Genomic DNA, 8,980 nt, shown 5'->3' on the forward strand with positions numbered 1-8,980 from the left:
CAGACCTCCAGAAGAGCTACACATGGACCCGTGATGGGCACACTCCCAGACCTCCAAAAGAGCTGCACCCCCCCCACCTGTAAGAGAGTGCCAGGACCCACTACCCTGCCCACAGGGCCTCCCAACCCCTGACCAGGAACTCCAGGAGCTGCACAACCCCACATCCTCTCTCCCATACTCTCCCTGCCTCCACAACACGAACTCATCTGTCCAGGGACTCTGGTAGCCATGTGGTCTCCGGAACCCTCTCTGCCTCTGCATGGAGCCCTTTTCCTGGCCACAGACTGCTGGAGCCTTGGGCCCTCTGTGCCAAAGTCACTGGATGCCAGGCATTCCCAGAACTGTGTGAACCACCCCCAGCCTGTTGCTGGATCCACGTGTATCACCACTCTGACCTGCTCCCAAAATCAGAATTCCCTGGCTGGGGCAGCTGCAGAGGAACTACACAAGGTCACTCCATACAAAGACCCAGCAAAAATAGAGGGATCCTGCTGGGGTTTAATTTTGGAGAGACACTTCCCCAACTCTGAGGACAGCCAGAGGCAACAGGGAAAAACAATCATGAGGCAAAATCAACAGAAAAACTCTGGCAATATGCATAATCAGAGTAGATCAACTCCCCCAAGGACCAATGGGGCAGAAACAGCACAAGATCCCACACACAAACAAATAGCTGAGATGTCAGAAATTGAATTCAGAATCTGGATAGCAAATAAGATAGAATTAGAATTCCAAGCAGTAACCCAAAAGATATCTCAAGAATTCAATGAATTCAAAGACCAAATGAACAAAGATATTGACACATTAAGACAAGAAGATGCAGCCTTCAAATCTGAGAAACACAGTAGAATCCTTCAGTAACAGAATGGAGCAAGCAGAAGAAAGGATTTATGACATCAAAGGCAAAGCTTTTGAATGCTCCCAAGCTCTCAAAGAGGAAGAGAAATGGAGGGCAAAAAGAGATCACTCTCTCAGAGAGCTCTGGGATAATTCAAAGAAAACCAGTATTCATCTTATAGGGAATCCCTGAAAGCTATGAAGTGGCTTCACAAGGCACAGAGTCTCTTCTCCATGAGATTATGAAGGAGAACTTTCCAGACATGCCAAGAGATAGCAGATAGCAGACAGTTTCAGAACTCCAGCACTACTCAATCCAAAAAAGACATCCCTCAAGGCACATCATAATCAATCTCACTGAAGTTAATATGAAGGAGAAAATTCTGAAAGCTGCCAGGTGAAAGAAAACTATTACCTACAAAGGGAAGAATATTAGAATGACTGCAGATCTCTCTGCTGAAGCCTATCAAACTAGAAGAGGATGGTCATCGACTTTTAATCTCCTAAAAGAAAATAACTTTCAACTCAGTATCCTATACCCAGCTAAACTGAGTTTCATTTATGGCAGGGAAATTAATTAATGACGTTCACATGTTGAAGAAATTTGCCACAACTAAACCAGCTCTTCAGGATATTCTCAGACCTATCTTGCATAAAGACCAGCATAATCCTCCACCACAAAAGTAAACCCACACAGAAAATTTTAATCAAATTCCAACTTCCACAGTCACAAAAGGATTAAAAATGTCCACAGAACTCTGAAAAGGCTTATCAATATTCTCAATTAATGTGAATGGTTTAAAGTGTCCTCTAGAGAGGCACAGGTTGGCAGACTGGATACAAAAACTCAAGCCAGATATCTGCTGCATAGAAGAATCTGATCTTACATTAAAAGACAAATATAGACTAAAGGTGAAGGGAAGGTCACCTATACTCCAGGCAAATGGAAAACAGAAAAAAGCAGATGTTGCAATCCTATGCACACATGCAATAGGCTTTAAACCAACCGAAGTAAAAAAGGATAAGGATGGAAACTTCATATTTGTTACAGGTAACACTCAATATGAGATTTCAATTGTTAATATATATGCACCCTACCAGAACATGCCTCATTTTGTAAGAGAAACTCTAAAAGACATGAGCAACTTGATTTCCTCCAGTTTTACAGTAGTTGGAGATTTTAACACCGCTTTCAACAGTGCTAGGTAAATCCTCCAAAAAGAAACTGAGCAATGAAATTCTAGATTTAAACTTAATCATTCAATACCTGGACATAACAGACATCTACAGAATATTTCATCCCAACAAAACTGAACACGCATTCTTCTCATCAGCCCATGGAACATACTCCAAAACAGACCATATCCTAGGCCACAAATCTGACCTCAGCAAATTTTAAAAAATAGAAATTTATCCTTGCATCTTCTCAGACCATCAGGAATAAAAGTTGAATTCAATAACAACAGGAACCTGCATACCCATACAAAAACATGGAAGCTAAATAACCTTCTGTTGAAGGACAGATGGGTTATAGACAAGACTGAGGAAATCACCAAATTTTTGGAACAAAACAATAATGAAGACATGAATTATCAGAACCTCTGGGATACTGCAAAGGCAGTCCTAAGAGGGAAATATATACCACTGCAAGCCTTCCTCAAGAAAACAGAAAGAGAGGAAGTTAATAATGTAATGAGACATCCCAGCGACTGGAGAAGGAAGAAAATTCCAACTCCAAACCCAGCAGAAGAAAAGAAATAACCAAAATCAGAACAGAATTAAATGAAATTGAAAACAAAAGAATTATACAACAGATCAATAAATCCAAAAGTTAGTTTTTTGAAAAGGTCAATAAAACAGATACACCTTTGGCCAAGCTAAATAGGAAAAAAAGAGTAAAAATCTCTAATTTCATCAATCAGAAATGGTAAAGATGAAGTAACAATTGACCACTCAGTAATTAAAAAAATCCTTAACGAATACTGCAAGAAACTTTACTCTCAGAAATATGAAAATCTAAAAGAAATTGCCCAATGCTTGGAAGTACACCACCTACCAAGACTTAGCCAGAACCAAGTGGAAATGTTGAACAGGCTTATATCAAGTTCTGAAATAGCATCTACTATACAAAGGCTCCCTGAAAGAAAAGCCCAGGACCAGATGGCTTTATGTCAGAACTCTATCAAACTTTTAAAAAAGAACTAGTACCTATATTACTAAACCTCTTTCAAAATATAGAAAAAGAAGGAATACTACCCAACACATTCTACAAAGCAAACATCAATCACCTTGATCCCTAAACCAGGGAAAGACCAAACAAGCAAAGAAAGTTATAGACCAATATCGCTAATGAATATTGAGGCAAAAATTCTCATTGATCCTAACAAACCGAATCCAGCAACACATCAAAAAAAGTATAGACCATGAGCAAGTGGGATTTATATCACTCTCTCAAGGTTGGTTCAGTATATGTAAATCTATAAATATAATTCAGCATATAAACAAATTGTTTGTTCCATTGTTCCTCACTAATGGAACAATGTCAGGAAAGAGATGGCACAACATACATGATGTCAGTGAGAAGAGGAGTTTAGCCCCGCTCCATCAGATAACCGGCAGCATGCTTCTGCCCAGGAAAAACTGTTTCCCCTTTTCATAAAGGGTGACAGAGCTACCCGGGAAAGATGTTTCCAAACTTCCACAACGTCCTGCATCCACAAATTTCATCGGCACTGTCCTCCGCAGACAAAATGCAGAGTGTTTCCACAGTGCAACGTCTACCTGAGAATCCTTGTTTTCTTATAACATGTAGTTATCTCAGCCATCCTACTGGGGGGACTTCGATGCACATGTGCTCCTCAGTGGAGCATTTCTCCTTGGGGGAATAGAGGGAGTAATCCTCTCCCGGGTGATCGGGAGTCCTCACCTCCAGCAAGTAATCCTCTCCAGGGTGATCCGAGTCCTGACTTTGACTTTCTACTTGTGTAAATTCAGCCAGTAATGCTCTCCAGAGTTATCCGAGACCTCACATCACCTTTCCTCTAGGGTACATTAAACGAGTAATCCTCTCCCGGGTGACCCGAGTCCTCAACTCCAGCCAGTAATCCTCTCCAGCGGGACCAGAATCCTCACCTCGACGTTAAGTCCATATGTAGCAGTTCGCTTCTGCCCCAGGTTCTATCCATCCATATCCTACCGGCAGAAAATAGCAGTTCCTTCTACGTCGTGGTGCTTAGAGCTACCAGGGAATAAATTTTCTAAACCCCACAATAAATTATTACCCAGAAGGTTCTCAGGCACTTTCTTTGCAAACACTTCTGCTTGTTTCGATGGGCAATCGCTTCCTGCCAATACCTGTGGTGATCGTAGATATAACTTTCTGAAAATTCCTGCTCTGTGAACATGAGTCTCTGTGAGTCCCACACTAATGGAACAATGTCAGGAAAGAGATGGCACAACGTGCATGATGTCAGTGAGAAGAGGAGTTTAGCCCCGCTCCATCAGATAACCGGCAGCATGCTTGTGCCGAGGAAAAACTGTTTCCCCTTTTCATAAACGGTGACAGAGCTACCCGGGAAAGATATTTCCAAACTTCCACAACCTCTTGCATCCAGAAACTTCATCGGCAATGTCCTCCGCAGAAAAATGCAGACTGTTTCCACAGTGCAGTACCTACCTGAGAATCCTTGTTTTCATCGAGCATGTAACTATGGCAGCAATCCTTTGGCGGAACTTCCATGCACATGTGCTCCTCAACCGGAGCACTTCTGCAGGGGAGAAAACCGAGAGCGATCCTCTCCAGGGTGATCCGATTCCTCACCTCGACTTTCTGTAAGTCTACATGCAGCGAGTGATCCGCTCCAGGGTTATCTGAGTCCTCTCGTCGCCTTTCTGCTAGGGTACCTTAAACGAGTAATCCTCTCCTGGGTAGTCCGGGTCATCAACTCCAGCCAGTAATCCTCTCCAGGGTGATCCGAGTCCTCACCTCGACATTCTGGAAGTCTTCATACAGCGGTTCGCCACTGCCCCGGAATCTATTGATCCATAGCCTACTGGCAGAAATAAGCAGTTTGTGCTCTTAAGTCGGGCTATTTAGAGCTACCAATGATAGACCTTTTTCTAAATCCCACAATCACTTGTTTCGCAGAAGGTTCAGAGGCACTTTCTTTATAAACACATCCGCTTGTTTCGATATGCACTCTCTTCTTCCGAATATTTGTACCGATCACAGGTATAAGGGAAAATTCCTGCTGATTGAACATCGGTCTATGTCAGTCCCTCACTGGTGTAACTCAATGTCTGGGAAGCCATGGAACAATGTGCATTCTATCAGTGAGAAGAGTTTAGCCCGGCTCCACCAGATAACTGTCTGCCGAGGAAAAACAGTTTCCTCGTTTCATAAAGGGTGACAGAGCCACCCGGGAAAGATCTTTCCAAACTTCCACAACGTCTTGCAACCCGAAATTTCATCCGCAATTTCTTCCTCAGACAAAATGCAGCGTGTTTCCGCAGTGCAACGTCTACCTGAGAATCCTTGTTTTCTTCCAACATGTAATTATCTCAGCCATCCTACTGGGGGGACTTCGATGCACATGTGCTCCTCAGTGGAGCATTTCTCCTTGGGGGAATAGAGGGAGTAATCCTCTCCCGGGTGATCGGGAGTCCTCACCTCCAGCAAGTAATCCTCTCCAGGGTGATCCGAGTCCTGACTTTGACTTTCTACTTGTGTAAATTCAGCCAGTAATGCTCTCCAGAGTTATCCGAGTCCTCACATCACCTTTCCTCTAGGGTACATTAAACGAGTAATCCTCTCCCGGGTGACCCGAGTCCTCAACTCCAGCCAGTAATCCTCTCCAGGGGGACCAGAATCCTCACCTCGACGTTAAGTCCATATGTAGCAGTTCGCCTCTGCCCCAGGTTCTATCCATCCATATCCTACCGGCAGAAAATAGCAGTTCGTTCTCCTAAGTCGTGCTCTTTAGAGCTACCAAGGAATAAATTTTTCCAAACCCCACAATAAATTATTACCCAGAAGGTTCTCAGGCACTTTCTTTTGTAAACACTTCTGCTTGTTTCGATGTGCAATCGCTTCGTGCGAATACCTGTGGTGATCGTAGATATAACTTTCTGAAAATTCCTGCTCAGTGAACATCAGTCTATGTGAGTCCCTCACTAATGGAACAATGTCAGGAAAGAGATGGCACAACGTGCATGATGTCAGTGAGAAGAGGAGTTTAGCCCCGCTCCATCAGATAACCGGCAGCATGCTTGTGCCGAGGGAAAACTGTTTCCCCTTTTCATAAAGGGTGACAGAGCTACCAGGGAAAGATGTTTCCAAACTTGCACAGCGTCTTGCATCCAGAAATTTCATCGGCAATGTCCTCCGCAGACAAAATGCAGAGTGTTTCCACAGTGTAATATCCACCAGAGGATCCCTGTTTTCATCGATCGTGTAACTATGGCCGCATTCGTTTCGCGGAACTTCCAAGCACATGTGCTCCTCAACCGGAGCACTTCTCCCGGGAGAATACAGAGAGCGATCCTCTCCAGGGTGATCCGATTCCTCACCTCGACTTTCTGTAAGTCTACATGCAGCGAGTGATCCGCTCCAGGGTTATCTGAGTCCTGTCGTCACCTTTCTGCTAGGATACATTAAACGAGTAATCCTCTCCTGGGTAGTCCGGGTCATCAACTCCAGCTAGTAATCCTCTCCAGGGTGATCCGAGTCCTCACCTCGACATTCTGGAAGTCTTCATACAGCAGTTCGCCACTGCCCCGGATTCTCTTGATCCATATCCTACTGGCAGAAATAAGCAGTTTGTCCTCTTAAGTCGGCCTATTTAGAGCTACCAATGAAAATCTTTTTCTAAATCCCACAATCACTTGTTTTCCCGAGGTTCATAGGCACTTTTTCGATTTGCACTCTCTTCCTCCGAATATTTGTACGGATCACGGATACAACGGAAAATTCTTGCTGATTGAACATCAGTCTATGTCAGTCCCTCACTGATGTAACTCAATGTCTGGGAAGCCGTGGACAAACGTGCATGATGTCAGTGAGAAGAGTTTAGCCCCGCTCCACCACATGTCCAGCAGCATTCTTCTGCCGAGGAAAAACGCTTTCCTCTTTACATAAAGGGTGACAGAGCTACCCGGGAAAGATATTTCCAAACTTCCACAACCTCTTGCATCCAGAAACTTCATCGGCAATGTCCTCCGCAGAAAAATGCAGACTGTTTCCACAGTGCAGTACCTACCTGAGAATCCTTGTTTTCATCGAGCATGTAACTATGGCAGCAATCCTTTGGCGGAACTTCCATGCACATGTGCTCCTCAACCGGAGCACTTCTGCAGGGGAGAAAACCGAGAGCGATCCTCTCCAGGGTGATCCGATTCCTCACCTCGACTTTCTGTAAGTCTACATGCAGCGAGTGATCCGCTCCAGGGTTATCTGAGTCCTCTCGTCGCCTTTCTGCTAGGGTACCTTAAACGAGTAATCCTCTCCTGGGTAGTCCGGGTCATCAACTCCAGCCAGTAATCCTCTCCAGGGTGATCCGAGTCCTCACCTCGACATTCTGGAAGTCTTCATACAGCGGTTCGCCACTGCCCCGGAATCTATTGATCCATAGCCTACTGGCAGAAATAAGCAGTTTGTTCTCTTAAGTCGGGCTATTTAGAGCTACCAATGATACACCTTTTTCTAAATCCCACAATCACTTGTTTCGCAGAAGGTTCAGAGGCACTTTCTTTATAAACACATCCGCTTGTTTCGATATGCACTCTCTTCTTCCGAATATTTGTACCGATCACAGGTATAAGGGAAAATTCCTGCTGATTGAACATCGGTCTATGTCAGTCCCTCACTGGTGTAACTCAATGTCTGGGAAGCCATGGAACAATGTGCATTCTATCAGTGAGAAGAGTTTAGCCCGGCTCCACCAGATAACTGTCTGCCGAGGAAAAACAGTTTCCTCGTTTCATAAAGGGTGACAGAGCCACCCGGGAAAGATCTTTCCAAACTTCCACAACGTCTTGCAACCCGAAATTTCATCCGCAATTTCTTCCTCAGACAAAATGCAGCGTGTTTCCGCAGTGCAACGTCTACCTGAGAATCCTTGTTTTCTTCCAACATGTAATTATCTCAGCCATCCTACTGGGGGGACTTCGATGCACATGTGCTCCTCAGTGGAGCATTTCTCCTTGGGGGAATAGAGGGAGTAATCCTCTCCCGGGTGATCGGGAGTCCTCACCTCCAGCAAGTAATCCTCTCCAGGGTGATCCGAGTCCTGACTTTGACTTTCTACTTGTGTAAATTCAGCCAGTAATGCTCTCCAGAGTTATCCGAGTCCTCACATCACCTTTCCTCTAGGGTACATTAAACGAGTAATCCTCTCCCGGGTGACCCGAGTCCTCAACTCCAGCCAGTAATCCTCTCCAGGGGGACCAGAATCCTCACCTCGACGTTAAGTCCATATGTAGCAGTTCGCCTCTGCCCCAGGTTCTATCCATCCATATCCTACCGGCAGAAAATAGCAGTTCGTTCTCCTAAGTCGTGCTCTTTAGAGCTACCAAGGAATAAATTTTTCCAAACCCCACAATAAATTATTACCCAGAAGGTTCTCAGGCACTTTCTTTTGTAAACACTTCTGCTTGTTTCGATGTGCAATCGCTTCGTGCGAATACCTGTGGTGATCGTAGATATAACTTTCTGAAAATTCCTGCTCAGTGAACATCAGTCTATGTGAGTCCCTCACTAATGGAACAATGTCAGGAAAGAGATGGCACAACGTGCATGATGTCAGTGAGAAGAGGAGTTTAGCCCCGCTCCATCAGATAACCGGCAGCATGCTTGTGCCGAGGGAAAACTGTTTCCCCTTTTCATAAAGGGTGACAGAGCTACCAGGGAAAGATGTTTCCAAACTTGCACAGCGTCTTGCATCCAGAAATTTCATCGGCAATGTCCTCCGCAGACAAAATGCAGAGTGTTTCCACAGTGTAATATCCACCAGAGGATCCCTGTTTTCATCGATCGTGTAACTATGGCCGCATTCGTTTCGCGGAACTTCCAAGCACATGTGCTCCTCAACCGGAGCACTTCTCCCGGGAGAATACAGAGAGCGATCCTCTCCAGGGTGATCCGATT

This window comes from Nycticebus coucang, chromosome 11 (assembly GCF_027406575.1).
Source record: "Nycticebus coucang isolate mNycCou1 chromosome 11, mNycCou1.pri, whole genome shotgun sequence".
NCBI lineage: Eukaryota > Metazoa > Chordata > Mammalia > Primates > Lorisidae > Nycticebus > Nycticebus coucang.